The sequence below is a fragment of the Pteropus medius genome, unplaced genomic scaffold, assembly GCF_902729225.1.
Source record: "Pteropus medius unplaced genomic scaffold, Ma_sr-lr_union100, whole genome shotgun sequence".
NCBI classification, from domain to species: Eukaryota; Metazoa; Chordata; class Mammalia; order Chiroptera; family Pteropodidae; genus Pteropus; species Pteropus medius.
Window position 1 is genome coordinate 5,313,219 of NW_024352783.1, and position 23,357 is coordinate 5,336,575.

Genomic DNA, 23,357 nt, shown 5'->3' on the forward strand with positions numbered 1-23,357 from the left:
CAAAATCTGCAAATGAATCTCATACACACAATGTTATCAAACACAGCTAATCACAGAGATTTATACACAGTATAATTTCTCCTATAAAAAAGTTTAAAAACAGGCAAAAACTCACCTAGAGTGTTAGATGTCAGGAGAGTGGTTACTCTTGGGGGAATGAGTCATTAAAAGGGGGAATAAAGGGTCTCTGGAGAGATGGAAATATCCCGGTCCACAATCTGGGTGCTGATTACACAAGTGTATCTACCTTGTGAAAAGTCATTGAGCTGTATGTCAAGAGTTGTGTCCTTTTCTGAATTTTATTATAAGTCAATAAAAGTTTACAACATATTTAGAAAACTGACCATTTGGATATTACCTTATGTGTTCAGTATCTGTTTGATAAGTCTTTTGCTTTTTTCTTTTATGCTGTCTATTTCGTATTCTTTAAGAAAAATATGCATTTCAGAAAATGGTATTTGCGGACGTGGTTCCATAGTGTAGCAGTTAGCATGTCTGCTTTACATGCAGAAGGCCCTGGGTACATACCCCAGTGGAGCAATGATCCATGGTCTATGGTCATGCCACCCTGAACAAGCCCGATGTCTGATCTCTGAAGCTAAGCAGGGTTGGGCCTGGTTAGTACTTGAATGGGAGACCACTTAGGAAGACCAGGTGTTGTAGGCATAAGTAATAATAATTTAAAAAAAAGAAAATGGTATTTGCTAAACCAACTTCATTTCTAATTCGTGAAAATTCAGATCATAAAGGAAAAGGGGTTGAACTCATACCTAAGAATCGGTGGACCTCTCAGTGACCACTTTCCACTCACCCTAGGTAAGTTATCAAAACAGAAGCTGCTATCCTGTGTCCTCTATGCTGGGCATTGATTCTCAGGTGCTATAAGCACAGTGGTGTTCACAGTATTATAGAGAATGTGTCTGTAGAGTGTGGACACAAGTACAGAGATAACTGAAGAGCACATCATGTTTGTACAACATTTTAGCAATTGCTTTCTCGTTTAATCTTTCCATAGCCATAGGGGAGATAAGGTAGATACTTTTCTCCCCATTTTTTTTCTGACGAGAAAGCTGAGATTCAGAGAGGCTACTTGGCATGCACAAGCTCCCACAGTCAGTATACAGAAGGCAATGGGTGGTCTTCTCCAAGCCTAAGGCAAGTTATTTCTATTTCATGAGATAAAAGAAAGTCAGCTGACAAAGACGATACAAAAAGAACATATAGAAGATGGCAAATTTGACAGATGGAGAACATGAGATCATGAGAAAGTTATCCAGAGGTGAGAAAGTTATCCAGAGGGTAGCTGTGAAGATCTTGGAAGACCCAAACTCTGAATTAAATACAAATAAAGGAATTTGACTGCTTGCATTGGAGAATTGTATAAAATCAGACTGAAAAGATGATGATATAATTTATGTCAGTGATAAATCTGAGGCAATGCACAAATGAGAATGGAGCAAGAATAGAATGTAGATAGTTAAATATAACCCAATATAACCCAAGCTTGAGGAGCTAAAGAGCTGGACCATTAGAGGGTTGATAGTGAGAAACTTTGAAAGGGGTAATGAGAATGAGGCAAGATAGATAGCCTAGGGATGTCCTCTCCCCTCCAGGTTAAGGTTCTGGAATTTCTCCTTTGTCTGTTGTTCAGCTCTCCTGTCCAAGGTAGGGATGTTCTCTCCACTCTAGAATAAGACTCTGGAATTTATCTTTTATCCTTTGTTCAACTAACTCTCCCCATATTTTACCTCTGGCAAGAGGAGATAAGATAAAAACAGTCCTTTCCAGCTTAGATGCCATCTTAGGCCGAGACCTGACTTTTGGCTAATTATAATGTCATCTGCATTGCACATAGTACAGCTCTCATCATACATCTGATGCCATGACAGTACTGGAAACACCAAATAAGAAAGAATGGGGAAACTGAGCTCCCCACCTACTGGGAGGAGACAACGAGGCTACTTCAGAACAAAAGTCTCTGGGCCCTGCCCCCTAGAAAACAAAAGCCCATAATCTAGACCCCCTCAGCTGGACTAGTTCTATGAGTTTGCTTGCACTCCCCTCTTAAGTGTATACTGTCGCTTTAATAAACCTTACGCTTTCCTACTTGATGTTCGTCTTGCCCTTGAATTCCTTCTCATGGCATAAGACAAGAACCTGGTCACCAGAGCTCTGGGTTGAGTCCTCACTTCGAGTTCCATCCCCATTGAGCTCTCCAGCGTCAAGAACATGAGAAATATTACAGGGAGAACTAATGCGGCTGGAGAGCCGATTTATGAAGAGAACAAAGTAGAAGTTTTCAAAGAATATCCCAACATTTTAAAGGTGGAAAATGATGAAAATTTTACTTAAAAGAAATAATTATTTTGAGGAAAGAAGTAGACCCCTCTCTTCCTAATATATATGTATATATATATATATATATATATATATATATATATATATATATATATAGTCCTCCATGTCTCTAAGGCCTTTCCACTTCTAAGATTCAATGTACGGTGTAGGACTCTAATTAATCATTAATTTGCCAAATTTAAAACTCTGCATAGCCTCACACTGCTCTCTACTGAAGTGTGGCTTCACCAATCAAATAAAAAAAAATTTGTGTAAATCATTAGGGCAATTCTTCATCAACAGAATTGATTTAGAAATCAATGATGTCTGAAAGAATGCAGCTCAAATAATGGATGCTCAGAGAAAGTGCTGAGGTTTGTTCAAACAAAGGCTCATTTGGCATTTTCCCAGCACTTCGAGGCAGCAGAAAGATCGGGAAGTCTAGGAGTTGAGTGGTCTCACTGCATTCGATAATGCAGTGACTAAGGAAACCAACTCTGTCCCATGCTTCCTCTATGCCTGAAACACCAAAATAAGATGTCATAGCTAGAAAACGAAGTTCATGGATAGGGCTAAGTTAAAAATAGATACAAGACAACCAAGAATTCAAGTTCAGGCGCGCCTTAGAAAGAACATGATGAAGACAGAAGCAAATGAACACTAATTAAGCATTTACTATAGACTAAGATCTGATGTATTATTTCCATCATCTCACAATAGTGAAAAGCTAGAATTATTATAATTTCAAGATGAGTTAAGAGATTCAGAGAGGTTATGTGACTGACAAAGGCACAGTAACAAGTGAAAGGAGCAGAATGAAAATCCAGATCCATTCATCTCTAAAGCACATATTCTTTCAACCTTCACAGACACCCAGGCAACGTCAGTGGGACTCTTTTGGTTGATGTTATGGCTGTCTTTGACATTTTGTCAAAACATTCATGTTAAAAGCACTATTTCTCTATTCATCTCAGAGCGCAAATCATCCTACCTGAAATGTTGCAAAAAGGTAACATATTTTTCCAATAGTGTTCTTCTTCAAGAGAAAGAAATGCAACCTGGGAAAGTCCCTGAGTTGTATTGCAATGGTAATTTACCTTGAAGAATTAATAAGTCTGGCCCATGTATACATACATTTTTTCAGTCTGTACAACCAAACTGAACCATGTCTGTTTTTGGAAGCCTTTGGCAGTAGGAAATTGTAGGAAAAACATGCTCTTTTCATGATCACGGCATGAAGGTAGTTCCCGTGGGTCCCTCATGGCATGAGCCTGGAGCAGAGGAAGCTGCTGCAAAATTCCTGGTGCTGTTAGCCTGCTGTCCCTCGGGCCAAACCCCAATCACACCAATATATATTTTTTTCTTATGTTGTTATGTGGGACCCCACTCAAAACATGCTGGCAAGAAAACTCCTTTTAGTTGATTTGGCTCCTGTGAAAGAAGACTTATGTTTTTAAACTGGCTCCCAAACTGACCAAACCTAGATGTGCAATTCTAATAATCAAACCATTGTCAAACATTAAACTTCCAGGAGAGGCTGATACACTTCCCCATGCCAGATAGCAGACTCCTTATAAATCTCTTAATTATCAAATACAGAAAGAGAAACAGATGGTTTTTACTCTCATTAGGTTTTATGACAAAGGAAAAAAGTTTATTTCAAGTGAGACAATGTCTGTTGACACTCCAGGGAAGGAGAGAAAGGTCCAGGATTTCTGGCTGATAATTTTGGGGAACTTTATAAAATGGCAGGAAATATATCTGTACTCAGGTCATAGAGAAGAGCAGTTCTGAAAGGGAAGGGGCAAGAGTTATCTTGGGTCATAAATTCAAGCAAAAATGTTTTATGTTTGTGTAGGGTCTTAAGAGTTTCCCAAACAATCCCACAAATGATCTCATTCATTGACTTTTAGGAAATACAAAAATAGACCAATATCTTACAAGGCTCATTGCTTCAACCTCTGATTTTCTCCTTCTAGGTTTACTTTATTGAGGGAACTTATGCAGTCACAAGATTTAAAATATCATTCCTAACCCTATATACATTATTCCAAACTCTGTTTTAAAATGATGTCTGGCTCTTGGGAAATGATGTACTTCTTCCACTGTCCTATCAAAATATCAAAGAATACCTCCCCCCCCCAAAAAAAAACCTCTAAAAACATTAAAAAACTAGAATTCACAGACAAATCTAATAATATCAGAATATATAAGCCAATCAGAGCCTAAGAAACTACCTGGAAAAAGACAGGCACATGTCATACCTCTCCACAGTGGGTCAGTCTCTGGATTTAAGACATTATTTATGTACCAAGCTTGAAAGTAACAATTATTCTTTTATCTCTTCGTGCAGAACTCAATGCTTGCATCTCTTCAAGTCTTGCACCTATGTGCTACTAGTGCTTCACCCCAATTCCTCACTCTAGTGTCGTAGAGACTCACAATTTAAAAAACAGCAAAATTTTAGAGTTTCAGAATAAAGCATTTCATAGACATTCATACACAAAGACAAATAAATAACACAATAACTAGGCTACTGATAAATGAGGAAGGGAGACTTTGGTCTTATACTTTAGTGATAAGTGCCCAAAGGCCATAAAAGATTAAAAGGGAAAACACCTTTGTACTAATCTAAATTTTACTTCACTTGAAGTAGTATCAAAATGACATTTTCAGATATGCAATGAGGCAAAAATATTAGCATCCAGTGATGCTTAGCATCTTCCTTGAGAAAACCAAGGTAGTTTTCTCAACAGTGAAGTTTCATTTTAACTGAACCACAGATAAGAGCCAAATTAAAAGCTTGAGAATGAAAATGTAAGTGTATAAAATCTAAGATCTAAAACTGATTAGAACAGAAATAAGTCCACGAATAACTCCAAATTTGGTTATAAAAACTGATGGTAAACAAACAGTTAAAATAAAATATAATTAACTTAGGATCTAAGGCCTGATATTTACAAACCCTTACAAGTCTGTGTGTGTGTGTGTATGTGTGTGTGTGTGTGCGCGCGTGTGTGTGTAAGAGAGAACGAGAGAATGAGAGAGAGAGAGAATGATATTAACCGATTACAAGGAGATAGAGAAGAAGAGACCGAGAAGGTAGGAGAAAAAAAAGAATGTGCTGGAGGACTGTGTTCTCCTAAGCAGCAGCCCCACTAAACATTAGAACTGGAAGAATTTTGGAAATCCCATAATCCAGCCTTTTCATTTCACAGATGTGAGAAGATCTGAGAAGTCATGTGAGCCAAATGGACACAAAGCTTGGCTTCGATTCTGATTCTCCAGACCTTTGGTTCACTGTTCTTTCGATGGCTTATCATTCTGCCTTAATTCTCAAAATATACTATGCACAGGGCCTGACCACCTTGACGCTTCAAATCCCTGAAAAACAAAGCTCATCTGTGGAGGGAAAGCTCCCTTGCAGTGCTTCTGAAGCAGGAAAGTTCCATTCAATATGATCCCTGACAAAAGGGAGAAAAGTACCAGATGAGTATGTTTAACCATGTTATAATATCAACAATCTAGAGGATGAATGTGGAATTCTTAGAGTGGGCGGGGCATGGGCCAATGATAGCCACCTCTCTCAGCTTCCTGGCTACTGCCACAGAAACCCTCCATCTACTGGCTCATCTTGGCTCCTGACAGGGGTTTTAAAAATGATTAGTTTGAGAGCTGTGCTATCAGCTTTTGTGCTACTGTGGACAGCTGCTTCAGAACAGAGCTCTCCCATCAGCCAGGAATTATCAGGTCTTTGCATATGTGCTACGGGAGATAAAGGAAGAAGCTTGCTTTCCTTGCCTGGAAATCAACAACCTAAGGAGAGTGGAGAAGCTGAGAAACATGTTGAAGGCATAATGAGGAAAAATCTGAAATTTTGTAAAAGTTCTTTGTTATATTTTGGCAACGGTGGTTTTTTTTGTTTGTTTTCTGTTTTCTTGATTTTTTGTTCTGTTTATTACATACTAGACACAGAGTAGGTCCTAAATCAATATCTCTTTTGAGTTTAAAACAGGAAAATCCATGTGAGGCCATAATTATGCATTGTTTGGGGCCTTGGACTGATTGGGTATTCCTTCTAAAGTTTATCATCAGTACCCTGCCATCAGCTTCCCTGATTTTGAATAGCAGAAAATGATACATGATCTGTCTTACTAACATCAAAACAGAACTTCCCAAATAATCTCTTTTATCACATAAAACAAACCTCCAAAATAATGACTTCATCATAAAATGGGGCATGCAGACAAAACAAACTTCAGGGAAGCAATCAATCAGTATCCATTAGACACACTCTATCAGCGTCGCTGTACCACATGCCACTGTGAAGGAGAAAACGCACTCTCTAGTAGGCACACAGGTAAAAAACATCAGTACTCCCCATGGACAAGAAAAGCCCCAGCTCAAAGTCCAACAGTTTAGAAGGTTCCACATGACACACTAATTTATTAAAGAAATTGTCTCTCAAACACTGACAATGTGCAATCCGTAACCCTAAATATCCGCTCTCTTGATCGACACTGTTCAGGCCCCAGGAAATGTTTCTATAAACCTCTTGCCTTGTGTCTTTAAAACAAAGAATGAATGCTGAGAATGTAGATGGGTTTGTGTAGCTGCCAACACTGGAGATGGGCTTTGCTTCTAGCTGGGGAAGGTCTGAGTGAGGGAAGTAGTGTAGAGAGAAGACAAATTACCTTACTTATGTAATGCTTCATGAGATATCATAGAATAGCTAATTGATAAAAGCATCATTTGTGCATATTACTGAGAGTTTTCTTTGCATCTCCTACTACAATTCATGGTCCTGGAGGTACTCACACATTAGTACGATAGAACAGTTGCACATGGAGGTGGAGTGATGTTTTGTATTATTAATCAAATGATGCTACTCGGGAAGCTGTAAATATGTATGGCTAGGTGAAACCAGTAAAGCATGATACTGAATTCTTTCCACTGTCAACTTGAAGCGCGTTGCAGGCTAGAATTGAAAATAGTTCTAATTTTATGAAAAATTTCAATAAGATTTAATTATAACTTAAAAAATTAATAAAGTCAACTTTAATTTTGATTTCAAATTTTGATATTTATTAATTATAATTTATATTTTGTCTTTGGATGTTGCTAACTTGAAATACTTCAGAAGAAAAATGACTTAAAAACGTGAAAATAATTTTAACTTTTATATTTACTTTGATTTACAGTTTGGACCATGATACATCCAAATTTCTACACTTTCACTTTAAAAATCCTTTAGATCAAGAGTTGCCAAACTATGGCTCACAGGTAGAATCCAACTATTTTTATTAGTAACGTTTTGTAGAAATATAGCCATGCCCACTTACTTACGGATTGTCTAAGGCTGCTTGGAACAGCAACAGCAGAGCTGAGCAGTTGTGACAGAGACCATATGGCCTATAAACTCAAAAATATGTATTATCTTGACTTTCAGAAAATGTTTGTCAACTCTTGCTTTAGATCATTATTGTCAATAGCAAAAAAATTAATATGAAATCTTTATTGTAACATAATTAATACTTTGTTGAAATTAAGCACGAAAAACAACCTGTACCGCCTAAGTATCTGAGCTCATGATCTGTGTATATCTTTATTACTCATCCAAACATTGCTGGCCCATCAACAGCATACCCAGTTGAGCAATAATAATTAAATCTAGTCACCTTTGGTATTCTGCCAAAACTTTCAGACATATAAAAACAGTAGATTTAAACATATTTTTATGTTTTGTTATTATGAAGTAATATTTACCAAAATAGGAGAACAGAATCTATTCCATTTAACATCTCATTAGCTTGATTTATCACTTTTTAAATATTTAGACATATGGGATTGTGGGGCCTTCATTTGTACCCTTGTCCAGAGACCTGATGATGTTCAGAGTGGGCCTGAAGAGAATGTACCAGGGCTCAGAAAAGTCATTATAAAGGGGAAAAAAAAGCAGATAGATGAGGTTCTGGTTCCAAAACAAGCCCAAAGGCCCTTAGGAATTGGACATTCCAAATGAAGCAATTCACGTGAACTAGGTAATACTTCCACAGAAGAGATGTCACAGATGTACTCTCCCTACATTTATGTGGTTACACAAAAGTTTCTCTTCTTTCATCCCAGGAAGACAAAATATCATAGGTTGTAGGGTGAGATCATGTAGAAAACAGTTGCTTTCAAAACAAACTTTTAAAAATTGTTTCAAAAATTTAAAAATTACACAAGTGAAATAAGTTCATTATAGAAAAATTAGAAAAGTCAGAGAAACACAAAATTCTGAAAAGTAAAATCACTCACCCAGCATGCAGATGTAGTGTTTTAAAATATATCCATCTAGACTATTCTATGCAGATCTCTATAAATTATTTATAAAGTAGATCATTTTATAAACACATTATTTTAAATGCTTTTTGCACTTAGAAATAAATTGGAAACATCACTCTTGATGTTAATACACATCAACTTCATTTCAAATGACTGTGCAGTATCCCATAGATGGACTGCCATAAAGTGTTCAGTGAATCCCTTATTGTTGGATACTTAGGTTGTTTCCAAAGTTAAACAATTTCATTCACATGTATATTTCTCTGAAGTGAAAATGAAAGCGTACATATTTTAAAGGCTTTTGAATTGTATTACAAACTTGCCTTCTGTGAAGCTATTTAAATTTTATCTTTGAATTTTAATATATTGTTTTTAATCTTTTATTTCTAGTTCAGTAATGTTTTCTCATGCACTTATTAATACTGTATTATGATATTGTGCAATTACAGCCAATAATCATAGGAAAATATTTTTTCAACACTTTAATACTTACGTTTTAAACTAGTGACCATTGTCCAATATATTATTAGGAAAATGAATTTTAAAGACATTTCCTGGTTTTGTATTTTTTTATCCTATTATTTTCTACTGGATACCTTTTTTCTTAGATTTTAAGCATTTTCTTTATATTAATTATAATTATCGCTTTTCTTTTATGTAGCAAATGTTACAGTTTATCATCTCATTTCCTGTTTGTTTATGGTTTTTAATTTTGTTGTTTTTAAATCTATCAGTCTTTTTCTTCATGACTTTTACATTTTATTTATGATGTTTTCTAAGTAAGGTCTTTCTTACCTTAATATAATATAAATAAATATCCATCTTAATTTTAATTTTATTCATTTTGGAATTAATTTTAGATAATTGTCGAGGTCGAATTCTAAATACTTAGACTTATAGATAACTGTCTTTTTATCCAATATCGACATGCCACCTATTTAATATAGTAAATTCTTATATAACCTTCATTTTGTATGTCACATTTTTATAATGTTTGTTTATCAAGTTTCTATATTATGTTCTATATTTGTTTTGGCACTAGAAGAACACCTTTTTAATTAATTACTGTAGTGTCCTGATATCTCTTAAATCAACATGAAATTGTCTGTCTATTCTATTCTTAAATATTTTTTATCAAATGTGTTTTCTTCCAAATGGACTGAAAAATTATAAAATATTTGCATTAAGTCCTATTCCTTCCACTACTGGAATTGGGATTTCATAACATGTACAGATTAATTTAGAAAAAAAATGGCATTTTTTATATTGGATCTGTCAAAGGAAGATGATATGGCTTTCATTCATATAAATTTTATTTAATGTTCCTCACTAAAGCTTTTATTTTATTTTATATTTAAGTTAATATCTAGTAAAATTGACTTTTTTTGGAGTACAATTCAATATGTGTATAGATTTGTGTAACTCCAACCAATCAGAATATAAAATAGTTCTATCACTCCAATAATGTGCTATCATTTTGTAGTTTTACTTTCCTTTCACCCCTAATCCCTGGTAAACATGGATCTGTTCTCTATCACCACGATTTTGTTTTTCTAAGAATGTCATATAAATAAAATCATATAATATATAATCTTTTGAGACTGGTTTCTTTCACTCAGCATATTGCTTTTGAGATTCATTCATGCTGTCCCACGCATCAATAGTTTGTTCCTTTCTATTGCTAATTAGTATCCCATTATATGGATGTACCACAATTTGTTTACCATTTACATGTTGGTGGACAATTGGGTTGGTTCCAATTTTCAGCAATTATAAATAGAACTTCTATGAACATTTGGTACAGGTTTCTGTGTAAATATAGGTGTTTCTCTAGGGCAAATAGCAAGGAGTGAAATTGTTAGGTCATTTGATAAAAGTATATGTTTAACTTTATAAGAAACTGCTAAATTATTTTAAAGAGTATCCTTTTTCAAAAGCAATGTATGATGGTTCCATTTGCTCCACATCCTTGTCAGCACTTTATATATTCTTTTTTTTAGCCTTTCTAATAGTGGTATCTCACAGTGATTTTAACTTACATTTTCCTAATAGCTAATGATATTGAATATCTTTCTGTTTGTTTAATTGCTTCTTTGTTGAAATGTTTGTTAAAGCTATTTTCGCATTTTTAAAATTGGGTTATTTTTTTCCTGTTGAGTTTTAAAGTTCTTTATGTATTCCAACTAGGAGTCTTTTGTTGGATACAGAATTTGGAAATATTTCCCCAGCCTGTAGTTTGTCTCATCATTCTTTTCTTTTTTTTTTCTTTCACAATCTGAACTTTAATGATTAAATTTGAAGACTTCTTTTATTAGTTTATTTTGTGTGTGTGAGAACATTTAAGTACTACTCTTTTAGTAAGTTTCAATTATACAATACAGTGTTATCAACTGTGGCTACCATGTCATACATGAGATCTTCAGACCTTATTCATCTTATAAATGAGAGTTTCATACCCTTGTACCAACGTCTCCCTATTTCCCCCACCATCTAGCTCCTGGCAACCACTTTTCTAATCTCTGTTTCTATAAATTTGCCTTTTTTAAAAAGATTCCGCATATAAATATTATAAATTATTTGTCTTTCTTTTAAAAGTGTCTGTGAGCAATATATTTTCTTTTAATTTTGATGAAGCCCAATTTATCCAGTTTCATGGATTATGCTCTTAGCTCTCTGTCTAAGAATTCTTTATCCTATATCCCCTTATTTCATTTTCCATTGACACTACTGTCCTCCTTCACTGCCTTTTCTTCCTAATTTCACCCCATGTTGGCTCCCAAAGGTCCAGGCTTTGTACTGCAAATTGTTATGTTTTTTGTCTCAATTAATTGATTCTGTTCTCTACTCAAGAAATTAACTGGACTTACCACATTCTTTGTCTTTTCCTTATTTCACCCACTTCCTGCACAACTACATGGCCAGATCTTGAAACCACCTTCTTGCAGGGAGGGTGTACATACTTCTTATTGATATTATTTGTAAATAGTTTCTATTTTTATTATTATTTTGAATGTGAACTTGATGTTTGATTTAATCTGAATACACATTAAAATGTTTTTTAAAATGCAGAAATCATATTTTATACATGGTGATTTTTTTCTTCCAATAAATCAAACAGATCTATATATTTACACAGAATTATGGTTAAGTCACATTAAATGAGTTATGAGACATATGTGTATTATCACATTATCAGTAGCCTAAAATAATATGTGAGTCTCTAAAACTACTTTAGGGGTAGGCAAGATATCTAAAATATAGATAAAGGTATAGATATGACAGAATCCATATTCTGGCAGCTTGTACAATTATCATGAATGAAAGATGAAGTATTATGGGTGGGTCATGATGGAGGGTCTAAGTATCCCAAATCTGTCTTTAACATAGATAAGTTTGACACAGGCATGTTCTTATCAACTGAAGGCAGAGGTTTTTAATCTGAGTCTCAAAGAATAAGCATCAGGAAGTAGTGAGCTCACTGTAAGTATATGTAAAAAATGTGAACATGAGCATGTATGCATTTTTTCTGAGGGAAACATCTGAAATTGCATCATATGTTCTAAAGACCATCTCATTTCAAGAAGGTACATTCATATTCTCCCCATCCTCTCATTTCAAACATATCCAATTCAGTGCACATATTCAATAAATATTATTGAATGAATAAATAAATATTTACTATTATTATTATATAGCTACCTTTAAGACCGACCTCAAGTAAACGATTTTTATTTAGCAAACATTTATTGAGTGCCAATTTTGTCCAAGCACCGTATTAGAAAATGGAATTACAAGGACAGAAAGAATGTTCCTGTTCTCAAAGACCTTACCATCTAGTGGGCAGATGGGCTTAACAGCAAATATATGTATCAATGGGAGAATTACCATAAACGGAGTGTTTATTACGTTCAGAGAAGGAGTACCTGAGCTGCTGAAGGAATTTAGAGATGGCTTCACAAATACAGTGGTACTTCAGTGCAGACTAGAATGATAATGAGGATAGAGCTATAAGTGGCCTCCCATACAGTTCAATTGCATTTACTGTGAGCTTGAGATACTGCACTTAGTCTGATGCAAAGGCTGACAATTACCAAGTATGCTATATATAGATTTACTTTATCACGGATTTCACTGTAGTTTATCAGGGTCAAGTGGGATAGAAATGAATTCTAGAAGAAACAGTGTTTGAAGACATAGAGGCTAAGAAATTGTGGCATGTTCAGGGAACTACAAGCGGCTTAGTCTTGCTGGAGGCTAAAGTATGAGGGATCCCACAGTCCTATTTCTACAGGTTCAATTTAAAGAAATACCAGAGTAAATATACAAATGTAAATGGGGGTCCACTGCAGGACTGTTAAAAAAAATCTTCCAAAGCAGGAAACAACTTAAATGTTTATAATTAGGGGATTGGATAAATCTTCTGGTACAGAATATCCATATAATAGAATATTTTTCAATATTTAAAATATTGAGTTATATCTGCTTCAAATTAAAACGAAAAATCTTCAAAATAGTATAAGCCATAAAATGATAGGCTACTATCTCATATTTGTACAAACGAGCAATAAAAAACAATGCTTGTATGTTAAAACATATTTCAGTAATTGTTAGGCTGAGTGAATTGATGGCCAGAATTCTTCAACCCACTCTCTATTTTTACCCTCTGCCATGGAGTTTGCAGCTTATTCATCATGAGTAGAATATATTTTTACATTCCTTGATATTGAGTTCAGTTATGTGACTTTGACCAATGGACAGAAGCAGTTGTAATACAAGAAGAGGCTTGAAAAACTTCTCATATGTTCCACTCATGCTCTTGTGTCTGGCCATCACTGTGAGGACATGTCTGGATAAGCCTTCTGAAAGATGAAAGACAAATGGTTGAGTCACCCAAGTTATCTCAGCAAAGACCACCCTAGATCAGCCTTCAGCCAGTTGATTCCCCAGACATGTGAGCAGACCCACATGTCTGGAGAGACATCTGGTTGACTCACAGCTGACCACAGGCACATGAGCAAGGCCAGCTGAGATCTCAAACTGGCCTGAATCAGCTGAACCCTGTAGACTAGTAAAATAAATAACTGCTTTTTTATGTCTCTGAGGTTTTGTGGTAATGTTATGAAATATTATTTTATTTTTGCCATTGGTAACTAATATTATATATTTGTATATAACATAGGTTTGCCAAAAATCTCGACAGATACACACCAAACTATTAACGTGGTTACCTCTAGGGGATTGAATTATTGGTCAACACTATTTCCAAACACTGAACATATTGCTGTACCCTCTAAAAAATTGAATTATTACTTCTGATTTGATCCATTTTCATTTCTTAACTTGTTCTTAAAATGTCAAAGGTAGATTAGATAAGAAAATGGGTCCTAATCCTGGTAGCTGCCTAGGGTCATAAATTAAATCTGCATGGTTACAATACTGAATTTGTCAAAAGTTTTAGAATGGCCAGCTTTGGTTCTTGTCTGCAACACCGATAATCTGAAATCAGTGAACAAGTCACTTAACCTCTGTTATAGCCCACTTTTCTTTTATAAAGATGCAATGGCTCCTGCTGGGAGGGTGAAGTCATCAAGACAATAATTGTTTCTACTATAAATAGGAAAAGCAATGATGAGAAACTTAAAAACTACTCCAAATGCTGTACAAATGAACAAATAAGCTGTAAATGTTTAGCGTGGTGATGATGATGGTGGTGATGATGATAAATAATGGTGGTGTGTTTATTTTTAGGTACAGTGACAGTCAATTGCCTTACGATCTCTTAAATATTTTGCAATTGATATAATTTGGACTTTCAGATGATTAAAATACATGAGGTAGCTTATAAATAACTCGATACTGATGTGTATAGTTATTCATTCATGTCAACTGTCTGAGAGAAGGAATGATTATGGCTTAAACTTTATCAAATCTAGAAAAAAAGAGGGTAATTACAAACTATTATTAATCTGGTTAGATTGTTCTCCCCACATTAAGCTTCAATAAATACTGTTAACAGTCTGTAAGGCATTTAAATAAGTGAAACACAAAATGTCAGAGGTTCATCCTCTAGTGTGAAGCACAGAATTTAGAGTTGAATGAAAAATAAATTTTATGAAAATGGGTCAGGTTTAGGGAATAAAAGTATCTGATTCAGTTTCCTAATAACTACATGACCCATAAGTGTCTTAATTTCTCTGTCTCGGTTTCTTTATCCACTAATGGAAATAATCAAAGTACCCTTGTTATAAAAACTAAATAGAATAATTTGTCACACTATTTTTCTACTTCTACTCTCAAATTAGTAAGAAGTCTGGCAAAGAATCAATGAATAACTAATATGCTATTGCTATTGACACTCTTTATATTCCTTATAATCAAAATGTTTTGACTCATTATTAACTTCCCTTTCCCTAGTATGCTTTAATTTTCTAATGTCTGCTTGAGTGGGATATAAAACAGGATCTGCTGTACTTAGGACAGTTCCATTATTATCCCATCCTCTTAAACCCATAGTATGTTCAAGGAGGCACAAATTTAGCTATCATACTGTTCCAACCACATATTTAAATATTACAAGAACCTGAACAGGAGACAAAGTAATTTCCCCAATATTATACTCATCAAATAGGAGCAAAAATCTAGGATCCTACCCTTCAGGCCAGAAAACCTTTAAAATATTTCCCAAACAATGTATGTCTACAGAACTAATCCACAGTGATTATAGCTAAGAATGTTGAAGAATATGCAAAACATTTCTATGAAGTAAAAAAAAATGCATTGCTTATTCATAAGAAAACTAGAATATCATACTTGTATGTCAAGTTTGATGAGAGCTTGCTATGACAACCTTGACTTTCCAACCAAAAGCAACTTCATATGTTTCCTTCCAAATTCTCTGCTGTTTATACGTATTCTACTGAGCTTTCCTAGTCCCACTGCCACCCTTTCTTTCTACACAACAGCAACTATCTGCGGTGACACACCTCCCAAATCCATGCTTCTGAGTTTTAGTCACAACCTGCTTCTTGGCAGGGTTGGTCCACAGACTACATTAGAAGTCTTTCCACTTTGTGTTCTTCTTTCAGATTCTTTGCTAATCTCCCATTTCTTTTGAGGGGCATAAAAACTGCCTTAGTGTTCTTGCCCTGGTAGGCAGGATGTTCTCTGCTTTCAGATGTTTCAGCTCTTCCAAAATATAGTCTTGATCTTGGGAAAAGAAGTAATTAGCCTGATGGGGAACAAACTATTTCAGCAGTTTTCTCGCCAGTGGGTTTTGAAGGAATAGAAGTCCAAGCAGGTCAGAAAGAAGTTGAGTGTTGTTGGGTCTCAATGCCCCACTAAGCTCAAATAAATACTGGCACCCCAAGCTCATTAGTTCTAACCCAACACTGCTAATTGCCCTGAGTGCTGAATGAGCTTCATGGACACTTAGAGAGGCATTCATTAACATTTTAACCTCAAAGTGCCCTGTATAGCCTCAAAAAACAAAGTCTACAAGTTGATATAAACTTGAAGGCTAAACTTGATATAAACTTGAAGAAAGAGTATACCAAGCACTATAATAAGGAAAATGGGTCTACTTTGTGGGGTTCCCATAAAGACGAAAATTGTTCTTAACATTCTTTTTGGAAGAACCTTGGCATATTATTACAGACTATGTTTTCTCCTTCTTGGTAACCCAAGGATAAAGGTGTTTTTGAGATTGTTGGGCACACTACGCACCCACTACATCAGGGTTTCTCAACCTCAACACTATTGATATTTTGGGATGGATAATTCTTTGCTGAAGGAGCTGTTCTGTGTATTGTAGGATTTGAGCAGCATCTTTGGCCTCTACCCACTAGAAACCAGTAACATCATCCCTCTCCCCCCAGGGCATGATAACAACCAAAAATGTCTCCAGACATTGCCAAATGCTCCCTGGGCAGAGGAAACACCCTCTGTTGAGAACCACTGCTTTAGAAGACTGAAACCTACATTAAAAAATAGAATAGAATAAATAAGATAGGATAGAAAATATCAGACAATATGAAAAAGTATTCTTTCATGAACATATATTTCATATTTATCTGTTTATATGTATATACATATAAATAATGTGAATCAGGGTGAAAAAATGTTTTAAAAATACTGATAGAGTATCTTGACTCTCGAAAAAACAATTATTTCTCTGTGCTATGGCTAAGAGATGGGTATTAGTCTCCCACTTAGAAATCCCTATTTTTTACCTCAATAATTTATTGCATGCTCTGTTTGGTTGTTTTTAATTTAACATGTTTTTCTTTTAACAACTAATGGGCACTTCATCTTCTACTTTATTAAGGTAATTATGGTGCCTTACCTCTACCACAGATAACACAAAATTATCTAAATAAAATATCATGGGTCATTCAGCAGACTAGTGAGTATTTACTATGTGCTATAGGAAAATGTGTGAGGTCAAATCCTGCCATCTCAAGTCTTATCATCTATTTCAAAAGACAGTCTATTAAACAATGTCTATTTAGGTCTCACTTCACAGACAGTTCACAGAGTTAGTAAATATCAAGTCATACAAGAAATGATATCTGCTCAGTTGGGATGTGTGACATGAGCACATAAAAACTGAAAAAAGTATATAATGATAAAACAATGTTTAACAATACCGAAGCTGTTTTAAGTCAAGCTTCATAGACTGCCCCCGCCCCTTCACACATACACACAAAGTAAGTGCAGATGATGGTGCTCTTGGTTTGGGCCATATTACCATAGAACACAGAAATGAAGTTTCATAAAGCAAGTTCTCAAGCTGAAAAAAGATATCTAGAGTGAACTAGAAATGCTGCATGTTTGGAAATGAAACAAAAATGGGTCAAAATAGGAATCAGAGGCAGGAAATATGGTCAAAAGTGATGCTATACAAGCTTGTATATTCACAGAAGAGAGAGGAAGAACTAGATCTCAAGGGTCCAACATCTAAGACTAGAATCAAGCAAAAGATCAAGTGAAGTTTTGTCCATTTTTCTTCTTACAAATTTTCTTTCTAGAAAAAAAAAGGTGGTTTCAAGATCTGGCCATACAGTTGTGCAGGAAGTGGGTGAAATAAGGAAAAGACAAAGAATGTGGTTAAGTCCAGTTAATTTCTTGAGTAGATAACAGAATCAAGTAATTGAGACAAAAAACATAACAATTTGCAGGACAAAGCCTGAACCTTTGGGAGCCAACATGGGGTAAAATTAGGAAGAAAAGGCAGTGAAGGAGGACAGTAGTGTCAATGGAAAATGAAATAAGGGGATACAGGATAGTGTTTTAAAAAGTGGTCCTAATCAATAATGTCAAAAATCAAATGTTGCAAAGACATGATTAAAGATGGCAAAGGATGACAGACTGGGCAACACAGTGGATGGTTGTTGTTCTTGAAAAGAACAATTTCCCCAGAATGTGTGCCCTCCATGATGAGGCAGATTTTTCAGTGCTTCAGATAACAGATAAGTAAGTTTTACATGGAGAAATCTCTAACAGTTTCTAAATTTTTGGCTGCTTTTGTTTGGTTGTTTTTAATTTAATTTGGATTGTCTTTCAACAACCAATATCCCCTCTGATCGCTATGGACAATTTTGGTGATTTGTATCTTTTTATAGATAACAAATTATCTCTGGTATACTTTATATTCACTCTTATAGAGTTATACAAACTATATTTTCTATTTTTTTTTATATTTTTGGCTGTACCTATTCTCTTTGTTTTATTTCTTGCTCTTTTTCTGGTGTTTGGATTTAAATGTTCACTTTACTAATTTTCATTCTTTCTAGTTTGATATTAAAATATATATGGACATGAATTCATTCTACTTACATCACTGACTGTACAACTATGACAGGTAAGTACTGTTATCATTTGACTTACCTAAGTGCAGACTCGATTTCCTTTTCAATTCAAGGGTTTAAAAGAAAATAATTTTTAATTAATTTTGTTATTTTGCATTTTTATTAATTTTGTTTTTCCCTTTATTATTATGTTTCATTTGTAGTCAAAGCGTGAGTTTGATATTAGTTAAACTTCAGGAAACGTATGCTTTTTGTGGCCATGTATATAAATGCTTTTATAAATATTCCACAGACTTTGGAAAAGACTATTTTCTGTTTATAGCATAGGTTGCCATTTTTTACCTATTTATTAAATCAAAATTAAGTATATTTTGAGATTTCCAGATGTTTTTCTTCCAATTGTTCTGGCAAAGATTAGAATATTGCGATTTTTTTGTTAATCTGCTTGTTCTGTCAATTATATCAGTATCAATTTCCTGGTTTTGATATTATGCCATAGTTATACAAGATACTAAAATTGAGGAAATCTAGGTGAAGGGTACACAGGAGCTATTCGTATATTTATTAGAAATTCTATAAATCTATAACTATTTGAAATTAAAATGTAAAAAATAAACTAGAAAAAATAAAGTAAAAAAAAATCTCTGTTTGTATTTCTAACAGCTTACACTTCATGTATTTTGATACTAAATGGTTATGTCATCTAGCAGATAAAGGTTCATGGAAATTAAGCTATAGGTTGTACTCTTGATTATTAAAATTAGATCTTTAGTTTCATTTAAAATCTTTTATTTTGAATTTTACATTGTCTGATGTAAATTTTGTCATCCCAGCTTGCTTATCTTTATTTCCTTTCTTTTCCCAGTTTTGAGTATGTGTGTGTATATATGTGTGTGTATGTGCACACCCATGTACCTAAGTGAACTTTGACCATTCTTATGTTTGTAAACATTATTTTATGTTGCTGTAGTATGCCTCTTGTAAACAATGAATTACCATCACAGATTATTAATTCCCTTTTACATTATATAGTTTCAGTTCACTCATTTTTATTGTGCTGTCTCAATTTTCTTTATCTTACCATTTGAAATAATTTATGTTTAAAAATTCTTAAGTCACAAAATTTCCCCTCTCGAAACTCTGCAATAAGAGGCTAACGTTTTCTGAAATATTATATTTTGAAGAAGACATTTAATGCTAACTTCATTTTTCTTCTTTTGAGTAAACCTGTTTTTTTTCATTTAGATGATTGTAGAATTTTGTTTTGTTTCCTCCCTTCCCTTTCATTCTCTGATTGAGTTTTTCTCTTTGGAATCAAGATACATTTAGGCTATTTTCATTACTTCTGCATGGTATTCAGTACCTTTTCAATTGAACACTGAAATCTCGTTGAGAAATTTTTCTGAAGTTTTCTCCTATTTCATACTGAAACTCTGTATTATTGAGGGACAGGAAGGCAGGATATTCGCTCTGCTTCCTACAATTGGTAATGATCTTTTGAAGGACAAAGACTTAGGTTTGATCATGTTTCTGCCTGCTGACCTTAGAGAGCACCAGAGGCGAATCTATATTTGTCCATATTCAGGGCTGAAATGACTTGTTTTTCTGAGTTTCTATTGAAATCTGTCAGGGCCAGAGGAATAGAGAAGAGAACTGTTACATACTTTCTAGGATTTACTTTGTAAAATTAAAAGTGAAATAAATAGCCCATATAACAGGAGGAGGTAGCAGGTGAACACAGGAGCTACAATGCCAAAGTTGACTTGAAACTAGCTGTGCTGAGTCCCCATATGTACCCGAACTCTGTCCCTGAAGAGTGGAGCCTCTCCAGGCCCTGATCCTGACATCTGCAGGAGTGAATGCTACTTGTTCAATTCTGGCTCTTGGTGTCTCCCCAGAGTCAACTCAAGATCGAACTTCAGTCACTGCATTGCAGCACACTCTCCCTCAGTTCCTACCAACTGAGCTTAGGGGTTTCCTGATGGTTCCTCTACTTACTTCCCAGGCCAAGCTTTTCTTCACTGGCTCCTGGCTTGACTGCCCTTTTCTCAATCTAGATTTCACTGACCCATCTCTTAGAGAAGTATATGAACGTTTATGGTATGTGGAAGGTGACTCGCTCTTGTTCCATTGCTGATACTGCCTTTTCTTTATTGCTACTATTTCTTTGGTCATTTCACTGGGGATTGGGGAGATGGGGAGACTTACACACAAAAGTTTATATTATCATATTGAATTAGAACATAAATTTAATTTTCATATTTTTCATATTATCCGGTTGGCCTGTACTTGGTTTTCATTTCCTTAAAGTAGAAAAAAGAAAAGGATTCTCTTTGCCTGAGGACACTAGATGGATCTGAGTGAAGTTAAAAAGTACTAGCAGAGATAATTTCTTGTGGATGCCGCTTCGGAGCCACCACACACTGTGTTTTTGGCTGTACATCTGACTATGCTGGGGACAGGGGACCCATTTCCAGAGACTTCTGTACAACTAACTGCATGTACCAGTCTGAGAGAGCTTGCACCATTTCTATTCCTCAAGCCCCAGAGGCTGAGGCTGGCTATAAGGAGGAAATGGTAAGTCCCAAAAGCTGAAGCTGACAGCCTGGGTCTGATTTACCTTCCGCTCAATTTCATCCCTTTCAAATGATTTCAAATGATTCTCCCCTTCTCTGCCTGGGTTTTAAAAACACAGAACAGAGGCCTCCTATGTCCACAAAATGACACTTTAGGGGAAGGGGAGGGAGGGAACAGAGCATGAACAAGAAAAAAGAGATAAAATGCTCAAGGGACACAGAGTTGATTCTGCATAATTATATGTTTTAAATTCCACTAATTGCTCTGTTTAATTATTGATGTGGAAAGTGTTTCCTTTTAGGGGAGTTGAGTAATCAAGAGCCCTCAGGACCAGGAAGACAGACATCACCTGCTTTGGATTTGGTAATTAAGGCATTATCAGTCACCACTAGAGTGGGGCAGACCCCTGTGGGAGAGTGGAGCCCTCCCCACACAACCAGCACAGAGATCCTCTACAAAGCACCGAGAGAGCTGAGAGAGCCAGTGAAAGCAGCATCTAAGACAACCTTGGAGTCAAGGAGCTTCTGTGAAAAGTAATTGATGAACAGAAAGGAAAACAAACACTCTGCTGCAATTTACTCCCATTCCGCTCATTGATTTTTCTTCCTTCTACAAAGGTTTGTTCATAGACTCCCAACTATTGATGCAGCTGATCTGGCTTTGTGGGTTTCAGTCCCCCTTCATTATCTGTAATTGTTTGGGGACTTCAAGTCACAAAAGCCTAATATTCAAAGTGTCAATACTTTTTTTTTTAAATGTGTAATTGAACTACTATGGCCTCTGCAGGTATTACTAATAATTTCCTCCTTTTATTACCTAACATCCACCAACATTCATTCCTCTTGGCCCCCAGAAAAAGGCAGTACCTCTTGGAGTGGCCAGATAAATGGATTCTTAGATGTAATTGGAATGAAGGAGTAGAAATGGGAACGAATGGGCTGATCTAGTAGATTCTGATTTGGTATTTAATTCAGTATGGATCATGTAATGAAAGAAATCGTAACCCAGTGTGGATGACAAATGTCTGTTTCCTTGTCTGTAAAATGTGATGGTTCCACTGCACGATCTCAAAATCCCCTCTAGTTCTAATATTCTGGCGATGTGGGCCATGGAATAAAAACTCTGACAAGCAGCACAAAGACACACAAATGAGCTAATCTAATCTCCCTTAACCAAAGAACTTGCAGTCCAGCTATGCGAGGTGTGGTCACCTGATAGGTTCTAGCTGTTAGAGTCCTTAGAGGCCATCTCAGCTATTGAGCACAGTTTTTGCTCCAGGTGGCTCTTGGTCAATGACTGAACAAGGTGGTGGGACCGTAGCTTAACCCAGATGAGAAATCTTTGTTCTAGACCTCCTGGCAGGGCTGGCAGAGACTGTCAGGTGTGCGTTGGGTCTGCTCAATCCACTTTCCTTTTCTTTTCCTTTACAAGTAGCCATTTCCAAAACACCTTTGTACTTTTAACTCCTTCTCAGGATTTGCTGCCTGGAGAACCCAAAGAGTGACAGAGAATGAGTTGTAAACAAAGTGGTATACAACTCAGAAAAGAATGTGATGAATTCAACCACTGAAGGAGCCACTGTGGAAAGCAAAGTCATAAAGGAAGTGGTGCTGGATTTACCTTTGAAGAATGAGTGAGGGTTAAATGGGTAGAAAAAAAGAAAATAGGCATCTCAAACAGAGAGATGAACATGTGCATAAAGGCACAATGACATAATGATGAAGGATGTGGGACCAAAGGTATTGGGTGGGAATGGAGTATGGAAGTATGCAGTGGCTGGGGCAGAAGGGTAGACTGGGAAGATAAAGCTGGAAAATATGGGATGCAAGATATACAGCTGTAATAAATGCCTTATATATGTAGTTCTATTGGTTTGCAGACTCTAGTATAGAAAAATGGTAACCCTGGGAGAATAATGAGCTTCCTAAAGCAATAAAATGTGGAAAATTCCATAGCATGGTACTTTTGACAGCCCTAAAAAGATATTTTATTCTATGTAGGTGGTTTCCTTGAACAAATAGCACCTGCTATTTGTTAGGGAGAAAATGAATTGCTTGTCTAATGGTACAGCAAAATCAATCATATCATAATACCAATCTATCAAGTAAAATTCCGTTTCTAAGACCACATTTCCAGAAAAGAAATTGGCAGTTAATATTCCTATCACCATCTACTTATTCAGGAGAAGAAAATGACCTGCTCATGGTATCCTAAAATAATTTCCTGAAGACCATCGAATTCTAACAATGAAGTTCATCCATCCTAACAAAGTTTTCATTTTATAAATCATGATTTGCTTTAATTAAAGAA

At 35.4% G+C, this 23,357-nt stretch overlaps 1 protein-coding gene and 1 pseudogene across 1 annotated transcript in view; one reads left to right on the top strand and one right to left on the bottom strand.

Annotated features, from left to right (window-relative positions):
• The window catches only part of HS3ST3A1 (heparan sulfate-glucosamine 3-sulfotransferase 3A1), an 89,028-nt gene that overhangs the window by 11,307 nt on the left and 54,364 nt on the right, over nucleotides 1–23,357 (bottom strand). The gene's annotated exons all lie outside the window — the stretch shown is intronic.
• Nucleotides 551–666, top strand: LOC120589934 (uncharacterized; annotated as a pseudogene).